At 37.4% G+C, this 20,788-nt stretch overlaps 1 long non-coding RNA gene across 2 annotated transcripts in view; it reads right to left on the reverse strand.

The window, feature by feature from the left end:
* LOC103232746 (uncharacterized) overlaps nt 1-20,788 on the reverse strand; it is an 81,695-nt gene that overhangs the window by 33,031 nt on the left and 27,876 nt on the right. The window contains exon 2 of one of the 2 annotated variants that reach the window (XR_012091894.1): nt 17,821-17,930. The exons of the other annotated variant lie outside the window; for it this stretch is intronic. This is a non-coding gene — a long non-coding RNA (uncharacterized lncRNA). The remainder of the gene's footprint in view (nt 1-17,820; nt 17,931-20,788) is intronic. 2 annotated transcript variants of the gene reach the window in all.

The following is a 20,788-nucleotide window of genomic DNA, read 5'->3' on the forward strand; positions in this document are numbered from 1 at the left end:
GAGACCAGCACTTGATTTAAGAGTAGGATTCAGTTTGGCCATGACCACTAATGGTACACCTACCTTGTGTGCCCAGAATCAGAGTAGGGTACTCACATGCCCAGCCAACTTCCATGGCTTGGGAAAAGTCTGGGTCTCTCCACTGTTGACTACCCAATGGCAAACGGTGGAAATATGCTTGATAGGTGGAAAATAAAATCAGTATCCCATGGAGAGGAGTGTTGCATTGCCCAGCCTGGCCATCCTCTTTCCCAGTCAGGTTACCTCATCTCTTCCCCAGAATGGGCTTCACAGAAGCCCCAGGGGAACAGGCCTTCCATCCTGGGCTCAAGTAGTTGGGTGATTCTTAAAACACCACCCATTCTCACTAAATCCCCAGGAACTATGAAGAGCAGAATTGGCTACATTGACAACATTATCTTTACTGGGTGACTTTTCTTTTCACTGGGAGACTGAAAGTAAATTACTACAAGAATAATCCTTTTTGTGGTCTAGGCAGTCAATGCCAGCTGGAACTGAAGCAGCCTGAGGGCACTTGAGAGCCTGTGCAGCCAGACAGCCAGGTGGGTGGGGAGACATACAGGCAGGCAGGCAGCTGAGCAGGTGGGGTTTGCTAGGGGTGAGAAGGAGAATAGTGACCAGGGGGAACCAGCTGGCCAGGAGGAAAGAAGACATAATTTGACTGGACTCAACTATTTTCTCACCATCAGATTGGAATCCAGTCTAGATATCTGCAGTTGTTTAAAAATCTTCAGGTATTTCAAAGAGCAAAAGGAGTCCTAGGTGTCATGTACCTGTTCTTTCTCATGTCCTGAGAGCTAGAAGAGGCAGGACGTCAATCTGCTGAACATGAACCATGAGTGAGCCTACTCAATAGTCCTCTTCTTGATGACACTGACTGTTCATCCTCATCATCATTTTCTGTTTTCCAAGCTCAAGTCAAAAAAATTCTCAAACTCCCCAAAATCTCAGCAAGAAGCTCATCTAACCTAACCCTAACCCTATGGAGAGCCTCTCCTGACCATAGGCTCCTGAGAGCCACACTGCCCAGGACCCAAATTAGATCCAAGCCTTCAGGATGATAGTGACATTTGCATTTATGTTATTTGGCCTTGGTTGCCACATGGTACTGCTGCTAATAATAGCACAGAATACCTAAGGATTGTTTACAGTGCCTCCTGGATCATCACTGCCAATAATCTCGACAGTTCCTCAAATTCATTGTCTAACTAAATTCATTATCTTCCTTTCCATGCTCACCCACTCTCACACTGTTGGTGAGTACTGAGGACCAACATGTTCCTAGAACCCCAAGCCAGAAACCTTAGCTTAGATTTCACCACGGATGCAAAGCTAATAGGGCTACTACTTACTGAATGCTTGTCTAGCACTAAACAGTGTATGTCCATTTTGATTATCTGGTTCCATTGATTTTATATCCTTAATATCACATGAAACACTCATCACTGCATAGTTCAACCTTGTACCATCTCTTGTCTGAACACTTTTAGCAACTTCATTCATTCATTTATTCAAACAGTATTTAGTGAGGCTCTAGTACATGCTAGGCACTGTGCTGAGGATTCAATGATAAGCAAAACACACCCAGTCCCTCCTCCCATGGAGCATATGTTCCAGAAGAGGACACAAAGGTTAAACTAGTTGGCCAATCCATTCATACTCTAGATACAGTCAGCTTTCCCTTTCCAAAATACATATCTGTCCTTTCAAAGAACTATCCCCCTACAACCTTCAGGATAAGGCCTGAACTTGTTAACTTGACATTCAAGTCTTGGCAAGCCTTTTCCAATTTACCTTTCCAAACTCAATGTCAAGTAATCTCCCTAAGACAGATGAAGACACACACACACTCACATTCCTCTTTTCTGCTCCCACATCCCAGAACCAGCCAGATGAGATTAAATGCATGTTCTTCAAATACTTCATGCATTTTCACATCTGCATGGCTTCAGACTTCCTCTAAAAACCAGTTTCTAGGGGCTCTTCCCACTCAGGCAGGCTGGGTGTCCCAAGAAACCAGATTGCCCGTATTGGGACCAAATGTTGGAAGAAAGCCTTGACAACCACCCCCCAAACCCCTCCTCTGCCTGTAATTCCCATCCCCCTTTTACTTGGTGAACTCCTACTTATCCTTCTGGTCCCAACTTGGCCTTCAATGCCCCACCCACCACCTTTCCCTGCTGCCCCAACCTGCACAAAGCATCCATCCTTTTTATATCCCTCCTGGTCTCTCACCATTGTTTGTTTACCGTCTGTTTCCCCTTGAGGGGAGAGGATAGAGGGACCTTATTTACCATTCTATCCCCAGTGTATGCCACAGAGTTGGTACTGAAGGAATGAATTGTTGAATGAATAGATGAATGAATAAATGAATCTTTAATAAAAGGCCAGAGTTTCATCCATTCACTACAGCAAAATTTTCATTTCAGTCCCCAAAAGCAGACTGGAAGTTCTCTGAAGGACAGAGACACATCTATATTAATAGCTGATTTTTCCACAGCATCTAGCATTCTGTTCCCTCTATATGTTTCTATATCTGAGTCCCAATATCCCTGTTTTATAAGGACAATGGTCATACTCACTTAGGGCCCACACCAATGACCTTATTTTACCTTGATTACCTCTATAAAGACCCTATCTCCAAATAAAATCACATTTCTGAGGTACTGGGGGTTAGGATTTCAACATGAATTTAAGGGGTAGGGGTCACAATTCAATCCGTAAGATTTTTTATTTTATTTTATTTTATTTTATTTTTTATTTTTTGAGACGGAGTCTCGCTCTGTCACCCATGCTGGAGTGCAGTGGTGTGATCTCAACTCACTGCAACATCCACCTCCCGGGTTCAAGCAATTCTCATGCCTCAGCCTCCTGAGTAGCTGGGATTTGCAGACATGTGCCACTGCACCTGGCTAATTTTTGTATTTTTCAAAGAGATGGGGTTTCACCATGTTGGCCAGGCTAGTCTCAATCAAATTCCTGACCTTAAGTGATCCACCCACCTTGGCCTCCTAAAGTGCTGGGATTACAGGTGTGAGTCACCACGCCCGGCCAGAATTTTGCCCTATTCTTCAACAACATGTTTCTTAAGTAAGCACTGTTTCTTAAGTAAGCACTGTAGACTCCAAGTACATTTCTTCCCATTAGGAAAATTTCATTACCTATTTTATGAATATTTTTCCCCAGTATTTTGCACGGTCATGGCCCAGAAGTGAAGAGAAAAAGATATTTCTGGTTCTAAGATAAAAACTAAAAATACTGAAAAAACAAAGCCAAACATTGTTGAAAATTATTAGCAAACACTGGTACTTGGAGTCATTCAAGGATAAAGGGGTTCTATCTGCCTCCTCTCAAGACAGCTGGGCTTCCATGTGCCTTGCCTGATTGAGGAGGGGTCATTGTGCACCCTGGAGTAAAAATGCCTGTCTTATCCCTTTATGAAGTACTTCTCCCTGGAAGTGCAATGCATTTTAAAATGCTTTTTGGTGTCTGTGTTTGCATCTAGTGCCACAAGTCACACTGTCTTGATGCTGCAAGTATATTCTGTGATTAAGCTCCTAATATCCATCAACCAGGAAGAAAAAAACAAAAGAGAAAGGAGAGGAAATTTATCCTGGAAAATAATAATATAACACTGAATGACTTTGAAGTGTGATACTTAATAAGGGAAATGTGTGAAAATTGAGGCCAAGATATTTTGGGTGGGTGAATTTGCTTTGAAATAGTAGCTGTTAATTTGAATTTTGGCTCTATGTAGTAGGTTTCACATAATGCAAAACAGTGTTTCCCCTAGTATATTAGTACAAGCAAAAATGCATGTTGTTAATATGAGTGCTCTAGCTAAGACACCTATGTGAGTTCTGGTTTTCTCCCAGATGTCCCAGTCAGTAATGCATAACATGTTGGCCCATATGGAAATTGTATGTTTTCTGTTCAACAGTACTGCTTTCTAGATGAACTCCCAGTACACTCTGGAATTTAGTAACTTGAACTCTGCAGGATGCTGTTGGTCTTATCCGTCCTCAACTACCGGACTCAGTGTCCTGAAATGCTTGTGAGAAGGCGATCCACACTGTAGACCCCAGAAATTACTCAACCCAGTGCTACTCAAAGTGTGGTTCACAGACTGGTGCCAGTACACAAAAATATTGGTTTCCAGTATAATAAGGCAGGTATAGAAATTGAAAATAAGCATTGATACATGTATATAGCCATTTGACAGAATACTATTATGTCTGTTGAATAATTAAAAGATGAGTTTGTATTTTGTATATATTTTTCATTTTTATAGTAATTTGTTTTTATTTTATTTTGAAAAGCATTTGTGATGATTAGAAAAAATTTTTAAACTTTTATTTTAAGTTCAGGGGTACATGTGCAGGTTTGTTACATAGGTAAACTGTGTCATGGGGGCTTGTACAGATTTTCATCATCCAGGTATTAAGTCTAGTACCCATTAGTTATTTTTCCTGATCCTCTCCCTTCTCCCACCCATCATCCTCGATAGTCCCCAGTGTGTGTTGTTCCCCTCTATGTGTCCATGTGTTCTCATCATTTAGCTCCCACTTATAAGTGAGAACATATGGTATTTAGTTTTCTATTCCTGTGTTAGTTTTCAATTGGTTCTTCTCTGTGGATGGTTAAGAAGCCCTAATTTAGTCTGCCTTCCCCATTCCAGAAAAGGTCAAGACTCCTTAGGATTGACCCTGGGTTCCTCCAGGTTCTATAAGGTTATAAGAAAAACTCAAATATCTACTGCATTCAAGTCAGTATTTATTCATTGCGTACTTACGAGACAATGGGCTATGTGCTTGGGATACCTTAGTGATCGTGATAGAAAGTCCAAAGATTTGTTGACTATCTGCATTCCCGATAGAGCTTAAAATCCAGCAAAGTATAAACTGTAAGAAAGAATCAAATTATCTCCAATTCCACCCAGGTTGCTGCAAATGCCATTATTTTGTTCCTTTTATGACTGAGTAGTATCCCATGGTATATATGTACCACATTTTCTTTATCCACTCATTGATTGATGGGCATTTGGGCTGGTTCCACAGTTTTGCAGTTGCAAATTGTGCTGCTCTAAACATGTATGTACAAGTATCTTTTTCGTATAATGACTTCTTTTCCTCTGGGTAGATACTGAGGAGTGGGATTTCTGGTAGTTTAGGAATGGAAAAACAAACATCATATGTTCTCACTCATAAATGGGAGCTAAGCTATGAGGACATGAAGGTATAAGAATGATACAATGGACTTTGGGGACTTGAGGGAAAGGGTGGGAGGGGGGTGAAAGATAAAAGACTACACGTTGGGTCCAGTGTACACTGCTCGGGTGATGGGTGCACCAAAATCTCAGAAATCACCACTAAAAAACTTATTTTTAAATAAGTTTTGAAATAAAAAAAAGAAAGAATCAAATGGAAATGCTATTGAAAATAAAAAAGAAATAAAAAATTGAAATAAAAAAGAAATAAATTGAAATAAAAAGAAAGAAAGAAATTGAAATAAAAAAAGAAAGAATCAAATGGAAATTCTAGAAATGAAAAACAGGAACAGAGATGAAGACCTTTGATGTACTCAACAGTAGAATTAACACAACCAAGGAATGAGATGAAATAATTTCTTTCACAATAGTTTCAACAAAAATAAAACACTCAGAAATAAATTTGCCAAAAGAATTGCAAGACTTATGCACTGAAAATTACAAACCATGGCTGAAAGAAATTAAAGACCTAAATAAATGGTAAAAGACTGTTTTATTGTTTTGTTTTGTTTTGTTTTGTTTTGTTTTGTTTTGTTTTGTTTTTTTGAGACAAGGTCTCACTCTGTCATCCAGGCTGGAGTTCAGTGGCATGATCATGGCTCACTGCAGCCTCAGCCCCCAGGCTCAAGCAATCCTCCAAGCCCAGCCTCCTATAGGCATGGGCTACCATGCTCAGCTAGCTTTCTATTTCTTGTAGTGATGGGGTCTTGCTATATTGCCAGGACTGGTCTCCAACTCCTGGGCTAAAGTGATCCTCCTGCCTTGGCCCTCGCAAAGGCCGGTATTACAGGCATAAGCCATCATGCCTGGCCAAGATATCTCATTTTTAAGGATTAAAAGAATTAATATTTTTAGGATGGCAATACTCCCCTAATTGATATACAGATTCAATACAATGCCTATCAAAATTCCAGCTTCACTTTTTTTTCTTTTTTGCAAAAATGACAAGCTGATCCTAAATTCATATGGAAGTGTAAGGGGACCCAAAATAGTCAAAACAATCTTGAAATAGAAAAACAAATTTGGAGGACTCATATTTTCCACTTCTAAACTTACTATAAATCTACCTATTGACATAAGGTACTGACATAAGGACAGTCATATAGATCAATGGACTAAATAAGCCCATACATCTATGATCAACTTATTTTTGACAAAGGTGCCAATGTCAGACAATAAGAGAGGAATAGTGTCGTCAACAATGGTGCTGGAAAAACTGGATATCCACATGGAAAAGAATAGAGTTGGATCCCTATCACACACCATATTAAAAAAAAATCAAAGTGGATCAAAGACTTACATTGTAAGAGCAAAAGCTATAAACTCTCAGAAGAAAACGTAAGTATAAATCTTTGTTATCTTGGATTAGGCAATGGCGTTTTAGGCAATGGTCTCTTAGACATGATACCTAAAGTATAAGCAACCAAAGAAAAAAACAGATAAATTGGACTTCATCAAATTTTAAAACTTTTATGCTCAAAAGACACTATTGAAAAGGCGAGAAGACAACCAACAGAATGGGAAAAAAATATTTGCCTGTCATATATCTGTTAAGTCTCTAGCATCCAGAATATATAAAGAACTCCTACAACTCAAAATTAAAAGACAAATAATCCAATAAAAATTGGGCAACAAATTTAAATAGACATACAATTTTAAAAGAAGATATAGAAATAGCCAAGAAGAACATGAAAAGATGATCTACATAGTTAGCCATTAGGGAAATACATATCAAAACCATAATAAGATACCACTTCACCCTCTGAAAGATATCTATAATCCAAGGTAAACATTAAGAAGCATTATTGTAGATGTAGAGAAATTACAACTCTCACACATGGGGGTTGGAATGTAAAATGATGCAGCCACTTTGGAAAACAATTGGCAGTTCCTCAAAAAGTTAAACATAGAACTACCATGTGACCTGGCAATTCTACTCATAGCTACAGTAATTGAAGCTAGTAATTGAAGAGAATTGAAAACATACATCCACACAAAACATGTACATAGATGTTCATAGCAGTATTATTCATAATAGCCATAATGTGGAAGCAACTCAAATGCCCATTAACTGGTGAATGGATAATCAAAATATGGTATATTCATATAAGGGAATAGTATTCAGTTATAAAAAGGAATGAAGCACTGATGCATGCTATAACATGGATGAACCCTGAAAACATTATGTTAAGTGAAACAATACTGACACAAAAAGCCACATATCATATCATTCCATTTATTGCAGAATAGGCAAATCCATAGAGTGGATTTAAAGAGTGGCTGAAGATCACCTACCTCTACATGTAAACCCCGGACAAATTCTAAGAGTTAGTCAAAGGTAAAGATCACCTCTATGTGTAAACCATCATTTGAAACTGATTTCTCACTTGTACAAAGAAAAACGCTTTGGAGCAAAACAGACAGAAAAAGATTGCAAATACTAACACAAAAATAGCCTGAGCTCTTTCAGTCTTTCTGATTAAGGTGTTTAGGGCTATGAACTTTCCTCTTACCATCACCTTTTCTATATCCCAGAGGTTTGGGTAGGTTGTGTCATTATTGTCATTCAGTTCAAAGAATTTTTTAATTTCCATCTTGATTTCGTTTTTCACCCAATGCTCATGCAGGAGCAGGTTATTTAATTTCTATGTATTTTCATGGTTTTGAAGGTTCCTTTTAGAGTTGATTTCCAGTTTTATTCCACTATGGTCTCAGAGAGTGCCAACTTTCTTAAATGTATTGAGGCTCGGGCCTATCATATAGTCTATCTTGAAGAAAGTTCCATGTGCTGTTGAATAGAATGTATATTCTGTGGTTGTTGGATGAAATGTTCTGTAACTATCTGTTAAGTCCATTTGTTCCAAGGTATGGTTTAAATCCATTGTTTCTTTGTTGACTTTCTGTCTTGATGACCTGTCTAGTGCTGTCAGTGGAGTATTGAAGTCCCCCATTATTATTGTGTTGCTGTCTGTCTAATTTCTTAGGTCTATAGTAACTGTTTTATAAATTTGGAGGCTCCAGTATTGGCAAATATATGCTTAGGATTGTGATATTTTCCTCTTGGACAAGGCCTTTTACCATTGTATAATGTTCTTCTTTGTCTCTTTTAACTGCTGTTGCTTTAAAGTTTGTTTTGTCTGACGTAAGAATAGCTACCCCTGTTCGCTTTTGGTGTCCATTTGCATGAAATGCCTTTTTCCACCCCTTTACTTTAGGTTTATGTGAGTCCTTATGTGTTAGGTGTGTTAGGTGAGTCTCCTACTCTCTGGTATCTATCATTCTATTCTTTACTTCCATGAGATCTACTTTTTTAGCTTCCACATATGAGTGAAAACGTGATATTTGTCTTTCTGTGCCTGGCTTATTTCACTTAACATTGTAATATCCAGTTCCATTCATGTTGCTACAAATGATAAGATTTCATTATTTTTTATAGCTGAATAGTACTCCATTGTGTATATGTACCATACTTTATCCATTTATCCATTGATAGACACAGATTGAATCCATATCTTGGTTATTGTGAATAGTGCTGCAAACCCTGAGAAGAAAGCACAGGGCACTGGAGAGATTGCACGCTCAAAAGATATCTTAAAAAAATGATGAATTTTAAAATATATTTGTGGACAAGTATTTTAATATTAAATTGCTGTGATAATGATTATTAAATGAATAAACACTATAGAATCACAGATTTTAAAAGCTAGTAAGCACCTTAGAGATTACTTAAAGTTATAACCCTCACCATACCTCCCACCTCTGCTAGTACTTCAAAGATCTTTCACCTGACCCTTTTTTCTCTGTTCTATCATATCACAAACACCTTATTTATTATATTTATTGTTTGTTGTTTGCTGTTTGCCCTCCCATGCCCAACAAGGATGGAAGCCCCATGAGGGCAGGGATCCTTGCCTGTTTTGTTTACTGATACATCCCAATCCCCCACAACAGTGCCTGAGCAGCTACTCATTTGCTGAGTGAATAAAACCCAACTAACAGCCACTTGTTTTAGTTTAACAAACTAACAGTGGACTAAAACTGGCAGTCAACTCAAAAAGGAACCTTCAAAATCATGCAAATACATGGAAATTAAATAACATGCTCCTGAATGATCATTGGGTCAAAAATGAAATCAAGATGGAAATTAAAAAATTCTTTGAACTGAATGACAATAATGACACAACCTACTAAAACCTCTGGATACAGCAAAGGCAGTGCCCTAAGTGCCTACATCAAAAAGACTGAAAGAGCACAAACTGACATTCTAAGGTCACACCTCAAGGATCTAGAGAAACAAGAACAAACCAAACCCAAACCCAGAAGAAAGGAAATAACCAAGATTAGAGCAGAACTAAATGAAATTGAAACAAAATAACAATACGAAAGACAAATGAAACAAAAAGCTGGTTCTTTGAAAAGATAAATAAAATTGATAGACTATTAGCAAGATTAACCAAGAAAAGAAAAGAGTAAATCCAAATAAGCTCACTAAGAAACCGAAACAGGAGATATTACAACTGACACCACTGAAATACAAAAGATCATTCAAGGCTACTATGAACACCTTTACACACATAAACTAGAAAACCTAGAAGCGATGGATAAATTCTTGGAAAAATACAACCCTCCTAGCTTAAATCACAAACAATTAGATACCCTGAACAGACCAATAACAAGCAGTGAGATTGAAATGGTGATTTAAAAATTACCAACAACAACAACAAAAAGTCCAGGACCAGGCAGATTCACAGCAGAATTCTACCAGACATTCAAAGAATTCGTACCAATACTTTTGACACTATTCCACAAGATAGAGAAAGAAGGAACCCTCCCTAATTCATTCTATGAAGCCAGCATCACCCTAATACCAAAACCAGAAAAGAACATAATCTAAAAAGAAAACTACAGACCAGTATCCTTGATGAACAAAGATGCTAAAATCCTTAACAAAATACTAGCTAACCAAACCCAATAACATATCAAAAAGGTAATCCACCATGATCAAGTGGATTACATATCAGTGATGCAGGGAATGTTTAATATACACAAGTCAATAAATGTGATACACCACATAAACAGAATTAAAATAAAAAATCACATGATCATCTCAATAGTTGCAGAAAAAGCATTCAACAAAATCCTGTATCCCTTCATGATTAAAACTCTCAGCAAAATTGGCATACAAGGGATCTTTCTGTATGTAATAAATACCTTAATGTAATAAAAGTCATGTATGACAAACCCATAGTTAACATAGCACTGAATGGGGAAAAGTTGAAAGCATTCCCTCTGGGAACTGGAACAAGACAAGGATGCCCACTCTCACCACTCCTCTTCAACATAGTACTGGAAGTCCTAGCCAGAGCAATCAGACAAGAGAAAGAAATAAAGGGCATCCAAATTGGTAAGGAGGAAGGCAAACTGTCACTGTTTGCTGATGATATGATCATTTACCTTGAAAACCCTAAAGACTCCTCCAGAAAGCTCCTAGAACTGATAAAAGAATTCAGCAAAGTTTCCAGATACAAGATTAATACACAAAAATCAGTACCTCTTCTATACACCAACAGCGACCAAGCAGAGAATCAAGAACTCAACCCCTTCTACAATAGCTGCAAAATAATAATAATAATAATAATAATAATAATAATAATGATAATAATAATAAAATACTTAGAGTATACCTAACCAAGGAGTCGAAAGACCTCTACATGGAAAACTACAAAACACTGCTGAAAGAAATCATAGATTTCTTAGATGACACAAACAAATGGAAACACATCCCATGCTCATGGATGGGTAGAATCAATATTGTGAAAATGACCACACTGCCAAAAGCAATCTACAAATTCATGCAATCTCCATCAAATTACCACCATCATTCTTCACAGAATTAGAACAAAAAATTCTAAAATTCATATGGAACCAAAAAAGAACTGCATAGCCAAAGCAAGACTAAGCAAAAGAACAAATCTGGAGGCATCACACTACCTGATTTCAAACTATACTATAAGGCCACAGTCATCAAAACAGTATGGTACTGGTATAAAAATAGGCACATAGACCAGTGGAACAGAATACAGAACCCAGACATAAGCCCAAATACTTACAGCCAACTGACCTCGACAAAGCAAACAAAAACATAAAATGGGGAAAGGATACCCTTTTCAACAAATGATGCTGGGATAATTGGCTAGCCACATGTAAGAGAATGAAACTGGATCCTCATCTCTCACCGTATACAAAAATCAACTCAAGATGGATTAAGGACTTAAACCTAAGACCTGAAACTATAAAAATTCTAGAAGATAACATTGGAAAAACCCTTCTTGACATTGGCTTAGGCAAGGATTTCATGACCAGGAACCCAAAAGCAAATGCAATAAAAACAAAGATAAAAAACTGGTACCTAATAAACTAAAGAGCTTTTGCATGTCAAAAGGAACAGTCAGCAGAGTAAACAAACAACCCAGAGAGTGAGAGAAAATCTTCACAATCTATACATCTGACCGAGGACTAATATCCAGAATCTACAACAAACTCAAACAAATCAGTAAGAAAAAAAAAAAAAAAAATCCCATCAAAAAGTGGGCTAAGGACATGAATAGACAATTCTCAAAAGAAGATATACAAATGGCCAACAAACATATGAAAAAATATTCAACATCACTAATGATCAGGGAAATGCAAATCAAAACCACAATGTGATACCACCTCACTCCTGCAAGAGTTCTTTGAAAAATCTCCATACTGTTTTCCGTAGAGGTTGTACTAATTTATTTGCCCATCAATAGTGCATAAGCTTTCTCTTTTCTTCACATCCTTGCCAACATGGCCAACATGGTTTTTTTTGTTTTTTTGGGTTTTTTTTTTTTGTCTTTTTAACAATAGCCATTCTGACTGGTGTAAAATGATCTCCTTGTGGTTTTAATTTGTACTTATCTGATGATTGGTGATGGTGAACATTTTTTAAGATGCTTGTTGGCCATTTCTATGTAATTCTTTTGAAAACTGTTGATTCATGTCCTTTGCTTCCTTTTTAATAGGGTTGCTTTGTTGTTGTTGATGAGTTGATTTCCTTATAAATTCTGGATATCAGTCTCCTGCCAGATGCATAGCTTGCAAATATTTTCTCCCATTCTGCTTGTTATCTCCTCACGCTGTTGATTATTTCTTTTGCTGTACAGAAACTTTTTAACTCCCATTTGTCAGTTTTCGTTGTTGTTGCTTGTGCTTTTAAGGACTAAGTCATGCATTATTTGTCTAGACTAATGTCCAGAAGAGTTTTCCCTAGTATTTTTATGTTTCAGATCTTACATTTAAGTCTTTAATCCATCTTGAGTTGATTTTTGTATATGATGTGAGATACGGCTCCAGTTTCATTCCTCTGCATATAGTAATCCAATTTTCCCAGTACCATTTGTTGAAAAAGGTGTCCTTACCCTACTGTATGTTTTTGCCAACTTTGTAAAAGGTCCATTGCCTCTAGATATGTGGCTTATTTCTGATTTGTCTACTCTGTTCCATTTATCTATGTATCTGCTTTTATACCGGTACCATGCTGTTTTGTTTACTATATAAACAAAATAATATTTTAATTTGAGGTCTGGTCATATAATTTGAGGTCAGGTAATGTAATACCTCCAGCTTTGTTCTTTTTGCTTAGAATTGGTTTGGCTATTCAGGCTCTCTTTTTGGTTACACATGAATTTTAGGATTGTTTTTCCTAATTCTGTGAAAATGACATTGGTATTTTGATAGGGATTTCATCAAATCTGTAGATTGCCATGGGCAGTATGGTCATTTTGATGATATTAATTCTTCTGATCCATAAACATAGGATGTTTTTCCAATTGTTTGTGTCATCTATAATTTCTTTCCTCAGCATTGTGTAGTTTTCCTTGTAGAGATCTTTCATTTCCTTGGTTAAATATATTCTCAGGTATTTTATTTTTTGTAGCTATTGTAAATGGGATTGCCTTCTTGATATGATTCTCAGCTCAGTTGTTATTGGTGTATATAGATGTCACTGAATTTTGTACATTGATTTTGTAAGCAATAACTTTACTAAATTTATTTATCAAATTTAAGAGTCTTTTGGAGGAGTCTTTAAGGTTTTCTAGGTATAAGATCATATTGTCAGAGATAATTGAACAGAGATAATTTGACTTCCTGTTTTCCAATTTGGATGCCTTTTATTTCTTTCTCTTGCTTGATTGTTCTGGCTACTGTGTTCTTTTCTGAAGGCCGTAGTGAAGAATCCATTTATTTGTCCTTTCCAATTTCCAAAGGTTCCCACATTCTTTGTTTTTTGTCCCCTTACTCCATCATCAAAGTCAGCAATGCTGGACCAAGTCTTTCTCACAACACCATCTCCCTGGTTCTCTCTATTATGCCCTTTGTTTCCACCTGTAAGGACCCTTTTGATTACATTGAGCCCACCCAGATAATCAAGAATAATCTCCCCCATCTCCAGGTCAGGTGGTTAGTAATCTTAATTCCATCTGCAACCTTAATCCCCCTTTGCAATGTAACCTAACATAGTCACAGGTTCTGGACATTACCAAATGGACTTCTTTGGGAGCTAATTATTCTGCCTACCATGATAGAATTAGAACAAGGAATATTATCAGGTACAAAGAAGGATAAAGAGTCAATTCTAGAAGAAGATGTAACAATTCTAAGGATGTATGCATTCAACAACATAGCTTCAAAATACATGAAGCAAGAACCAATACAACTGAAAGGAGAAACAGTAAATCCACAATTATAGTTCGGGACTTCAACACTCTTAGTAATTTGTAGAGAAGGCAAGCCAAAAATTCTTAAGAATATAAAATATCTATAACACATTATCAACCAACCTGACTAAATTGATATGTATAAAACACGCCTCCCAACAACAGCAGACTACATATGTATTTTCACATGCTTATGGAATATTCAGCAAGATAGAGTATAAAGCTACAAAACAAGCTTTAAACTTAAAAGCACAGAAATCATAGAAAGTATATTCCAGAGTAACATTAGAAATGAATTATAGAAAGATATTTAGAAAATCTCCAAATATTTAAAAATTAAACCATATACTTCTAAATAGCCATGGGTCAAAATGAAGTCTCAAAAGAAATTACAAAATATTTCAACAAAATGAAAATAAAGATACAACATATCAATATTTGTGGAAGAAGATAAAGCAATGCTTAGAGGGAAGTTTACAGCATTAAATGCATATATTAGAAAAGAAGAAAGGTTTCAAATTGATAAACTAAGATTCCACTTTAAGACCAGAGTAAAATAGCTAATTAAACCCAAGGAAAATAAAATTTAAAAGATGATAAGTGCAAGAATCCATCAATATCATAGAAAAACAATAGAGAAAAATCAATGAAGCTAAAAGTTAATTCTTAAAAAAAATTGATAAAATTGATAGATCTCCTGAAAGCAAGAGTAACCAAGAAAAAACAGAGAAGATACAAATTACCAACATCTGTAATGAAAGAGAAAATATCGATGTAGATCCCACTGGAATTAAAAAAGATAATAAGGGCATACTACAGATAAATCCATGTCCATAAATTTAACACCTTAGATGAAATGAAACAACTCACATTATCGATGTCTGTTGAAAAAATTTATATCCTAAATCGTCCTATATCTATAAAAAATGAATTCATAATTTAAAATTTTCCAATAAAGAAAAAACTCCAGGGCTAGATGGATTCACTAGTGAATTTTATAAAACATTTAAGGAATAAAAAATAATAATTCTACCCATTTTCTTTCAGAAGATAGAATAGGAGAGAGCACTTCCAAGCTTACTTTATAAGGTCAAAATTACCCATGTTCTAAAATCAAAGACTTACAGGAAAAGAAAATTAAACACCAACATCCCTCATAAGCAAAAATACAAAAGTCCCTAAAAAAATAATAGCAGATTGAATCCGGCAAATTATAAAATGAGTAATACAACATGATTAACTGAGGTTTATTCCAGGGAGTTGAGGCTGGTTCAACATTCAAAAATCAACCACTTTACCATATTAATAGACTGCAGAAAAAACAGCTCTGACTGTGACCATCTCCATAGATTCACAGAAAGCCCTGCATAAAACGCAGCATCTATTCATGATAAAACTTTATGTAAACTAGGAATATAAGGTAGCTTCATGAACCCGATAAAGAGAATCTGCAAAAGTATCTATAGTCAACGCTATAATTAATGGTGAATGACTGAATGTTATCCCCATTAAGATTTGAAAAAAGGCAAGGATGTCCACTATCACCATTCCTATTCATCATTGTACTGCAAGTCCTAGCCCATAAAATAAGGTAAAAGAAGAAAAAGAAAAAGAAGAGCAAACAGATTAAAAGAAATGAAATAAACCTGTCTCTACTTCCAGATGACATATTTACATAGAGAATCCTAAAGCATCTACCAAAAATCTCCTAGAACTACTAAGTTTCATAAGGCTGATGAGAAAAGCACTGCATATAAAAATTAATTGTACTTCCATGTACTAGTAATGGCAATTGGAATTTGCAGTTTTAAAAGTATCATTTACAAAAGCATCAAAAACATGAAAAAGGTATAAGTCTAAAAAATATCTGTGCAGGATCCACAGGTTGAAAACTACAAAACACTAGTGAAAGAAATGAAAGAAATACTAACTAAATGGATTGATATTGTATCCATGGTTTGAAAGACAATATTGCTAAGATGTGAAATTTCCCCAAATTGATCTATGGATTCAAAGCAATCACAATAAAAATCTCAGGAAATTTTTAGTAGATATAGTAGATACAAAAAACAAATTCAAAAATTTATATAGACAGGCTAAGGAGCTAGAATAGCGAACAAATTTTTAGAAAAAGAGAACAGGCCGGGCGCGGTGGCTCACGCCTGTAATCCCAGCACTTTGGGAGGCCAAGGCGGGTGGATCACCTGAGGTTGGGAGTTCAAGACCAGCCTGACTAACATGGAGAAACCCCGTCTCTACTAAAAATACAAAAATTAGCCAGGCATGGTGGCATATGCCTGTAATCCTAGCTACTTGAGAGCCTGAGGCAGGAGAATCGCTTGAACCCGGGAGGTGGAGGTTGTGGTGAGCTGAGATGACGCCATTGCACTTCAGCCTGGGCAAAAAGAGCGAAACTCCATTTCAAAAAAAAGAAAAAGAAAAAGAGAACAAAGTCAGAAAACTGACATTATCTGACCTCAAAGGCCTGTGTAACATATACTAAGATATACTCTATTTTAGGATACAAAAACAAATCCCAAGAAATCTAAAGAATTGAACTCATATAGTGAGTATGTTTTCTGACCAAAATGGAGTCAAGCTAGATGTATTTCCAGGCGCATGGTGCAAGCTGTCGGTGATCTACCATTCTAGGGTCTGGAGGAAGATGGCCCTCTTCTCACAACTCCACTAGGCAGTGCCCCAGCAGGGATTTTGTGTGGGGTTCTGACCCCACATTTCCCTTATGCACCACTCTAGCAGAGGTTCTCCATGAGAGCCCCGCCCCTGCAGCAAAATTCTGCCTGGGCATCCAGGCGTTTTCATACATCTTCTGAAATCTAGGCAGAGGTTCCCAAACCTCAATTCTTGACTTCTGTGTATCCACAGGCTCAATACCACATGGAAGCTTCCAAGGCTTGGTGCTTGCACCATCTAAAGCCACAGCCCAAGCTCTACATTGGCCCCTTTCAACCATGGCTGGAGCGGCTGGGATGCAGGGCACCAAGTCCCTGGACTGCACACAGCTCAGGGACCCCGAGCCTGGCCCACAAAACCACATTTTGCTCCTAGGCCTCTGGCCCTGTGATCAGAGGGGCTGCTGTGAAAACCTCTGACGTGCCCTGGAGACATTTTGCCCATTGTCTTGGGGATTAACATTTGACTCCTCATCACTTATGCAAACTTCTGCAGCCTGCTTGAATTTCTCCCCAGAAAATGGGATTTCGTTTTCTATCGCATTGTCAGGCTGCAAATTTTTCAAACTTATGCTCTATTTCCCTTTTAAAACTGAATACTTTTACACACACCCAAGTCACCTCTTGAATTTTGCTACTTAGAAATTTCTTCAGCCAGATACCCTAAATCACCTCTCTCAAGTTCAAAGTTCCACAGATCTCTAGGGCAGGGGCAAAATGCTGCCAGTCTCTTTGCTAAAACATAACAAGAGTCACCTTTGCCACAGTTCCCAACAAGTTCCTCAACTCCATCTGAGACCACCTCAGCCTGGACCTTATTGTCCATATCGCTATCAGCATTTAGGGCATAGCCATTCAACAAGTCTCTAGGAAGTTCCAAACTTTCCCACATTTTCCTGTCTTTTTCTGAGCCCTCCAAACTGTTCCAACCGCTGCCTGTTACCCAGTTCCAAAGTCGCTTCCACATTTTTGGATATCTTTTCAGCAACACTCCACTCCTGGAACCAAAAGCTGTATTACTTAGGGTTCACTAGAGGGACAGAACTAATGGAATACATATATATATATATAAAGGGGAGTTTATTAAGTATTAACTCACATGATCAGAAGGTCCCACAATAGGCCATCTGCAGGCTGAGGAGCAAGGAGAGCCAGTTCAAGTTCCAAAACTGAAGAACTTGGAGTCTGATGTTTGAGGGCAGGAAGCATCTAGCAAGGGAGAAAAACATAGGCTGGGAGGCTAGGCCAGTCTCTCTTTTCACATTTTTCTGCCTGCTTATACTCTAGCTGTGCTGGCAGCTGATTAGATTGTGCCCACCCAGATTAAGGTTGGGTCTGCCTTTCCCAGCCTGCTGACTCAAATGTTAATCTCCTTTGACAACACCCTCATAGACACCCACAGGATCAATACTTTGTATCCTTCAATCCAATCAAGTTGACACTCAGTATTAATCATTACACTAGATATCAGTAACAGAAAGATAATTTTAAAAATCTATGAATACACAGAAGGTAAACAATACATTTCTAAATGAGTCTAAAAAGAAGTCCATGGGTCAAAAAAAGAAATATCAGGGAAATAAAAACTACATTGAACTGAATGAAAATGAAAATACAACATATCAAAATTTGTGGGAAATAGTTAAAGAAGAACTTAGAGAAAACTTTTGAGCACTAAATGCACATATTGGAAGGAAGGGAAAAGCTTCAAATCAATAACTTATGCTCCTGTCTTAGGAATACAGAAAAAAAAAGAACAAAATAAACTTTAAGCAAGCAGAAGGAAAGAAGTAATAAAGATAAGAGCAGAAATCAATGAAATTGAAGACAGAAAAACAATGGAAAGATAAAAAAAAGAATGGGATATTTGCAAAGATCAATAAAATTGACAAACCTCTAGCAAGGCAGATAGCGAAAAGAAAAGAGAGAAAACACAAATGACCAATATCACAAATAAAACAAGAGATGTCATGAGAGACCCTGAAGACATCAAAATGATAATAAGTATATTACAAACAACTTTACACATATAAATTTGATAATATAGACCAATAGACCATGTTCTTTAAAAACCACAAACTACCATGATTCATTCAGTATGAAATAGATTGGATAAGTCTGTTTTCACGCTGCTGATAAAGACATAACCAAGACTGTTCAATTTACAAAAGAAAGATGTTTAATGAACTTACAGTTCCACATGGCTGGGGAGGCCTCACAATCATGGAAGAAGGCAAGGAGGAGCAAGTCACATCTTACGTGGATGGTGGCAGGCAAAGAGAGAGCTTGTGCAGGGAAACTCCTGCTTTTAAAACCATCAGCTCTCGTGAGAGACTTATTCACTATCATGAGAACAACAGGGGAAAGACCTGCCCCCATGATTCAATTACCTCCCACCAGGCTCCTTCTCACATGGGAATTGTGGGAGTTACAATTCAAGATGAGATTTGCATGAGGACACAGCCAAACCATATTATAGATAATGTAAATGGCTCCATAGCTTTTTTTTTTTTTTTTTTTTTTTTTTTGAGATAGGATCTCACTCTGTAGCCCAGGCTGGAATGCAGTGGTGCAATCATGGCTTACTGCAGCCTTGGCTTCCTGGGCTCAGGGGATCCTCCTACTTCAGCCTCCCAAGTCACTGGGACTACAAGTGTGTGCCACCGTGCTAGGCTAATTTTTATATTTTTTGTAAAGATGGGTTTTTGCCATGTTGCCCAGGCTGGTCTTGAACTCCTGGGCTCAAGCGATCCACCCACCTCAGCTTTCCAAAGTGCTGGGATTATAGGCATGAGCAACTGCACCCAGCTTCTATAACTATTACATAAACTCAAATCAAAATTTAAAAGCCCCATAAAAGGACTCTCCAGGCCCAAATAGTTTCACTAGAAAATTCTACCAAACATTTAAAGAATTAACACCAATTCTACACAATCTCTTCCAGCCAATAGAAGAGGAAAAACACATTCTCACTTTAAGAAGCTAATATTACCCTATGATAAGAAAACAAGACAAAGACATTACAAGAAAAGAAAACTATGGACCAATATCCTTTATGGCCAGAAATATAAGTCCTTAACAAAATCAAAGTAGATTGAATGCAGCAATACATAAAAAGAATAATACAATGTGACTAAATGGGGAGACAGTGAACCTATAAAGGGGACAGGGAAGAAGAGATAAGAAGGAAGAAAGAGACAGAAGAACACTATATCTTATAAGCTGTTTTAATTATTTTGTGTTGCTATAAAGGAACACCTGAGGCTGGGTAATTTGTAAAATGAAGAGGTTTATTTGGTTCACAGTTCTGCAGGCTGTACAAGAAGTGTGGCACCAGCATCTGCTTCTTCTGAGGGCCTCCGACTGCTTCCGCTCATGGCTGAAGGCAAAGGGAAGAAGGCATGACATGATGAGAGTGGAAGCAAGAGAGAGAGGAGGAAGGTGCCAGCCTCTTTTTAATAAGCAGTTCTCATGGGAACTAACAGAGTGAGAAATCACTCATTACCATGTGGTGACAGCACCTAGCCATTTATGAGGGATCTGCCCCCCTGAGCCAAACACCTCCTTTTAGGCCCACTTCTAACATTAGGGATCAAATTTCAACATGAAATTTGAAGAGAAAATATATCCAAACTATATCATAAGTCAAGGGAAAAACTGTTTCAGAAAAGAGGCAATAGTCAAGTTCATTGACTGTTGCAGAAAAATCAAGCAAGATGAGAAAGGAAATATGTGCTTAGTGACAAGGATGTAATTGATGACTTTGGTAAGAGTGTTGGGGACAGAAGCCAGATTGCAGTGGGAGGGGAGTGAGTGGTAGAAGAGGAATTAGAGACACTGAATGAAGGTAGACAACTCCTTCCAGAAGTATGTGAAAGTAGGAGATAGCTCAGTAGCTTCAGAAGCAGTTCAGGTCAGGATGAGAGGAGGGATATTTAACACAGGAAGATTTTTTGACATAAAAATATTTAATTTCATATGGGGAAGAGAGGCAGCCCAGAGAAAGAGATGACTCCTATAGATGACAAAGAATAACTGATGAAGAGCCAGGTCCTCAAGAAGGAGGA

Source organism: Chlorocebus sabaeus, chromosome X (genome assembly GCF_047675955.1).
Source record: "Chlorocebus sabaeus isolate Y175 chromosome X, mChlSab1.0.hap1, whole genome shotgun sequence".
Lineage (NCBI taxonomy): Eukaryota > Metazoa > Chordata > Mammalia > Primates > Cercopithecidae > Chlorocebus > Chlorocebus sabaeus.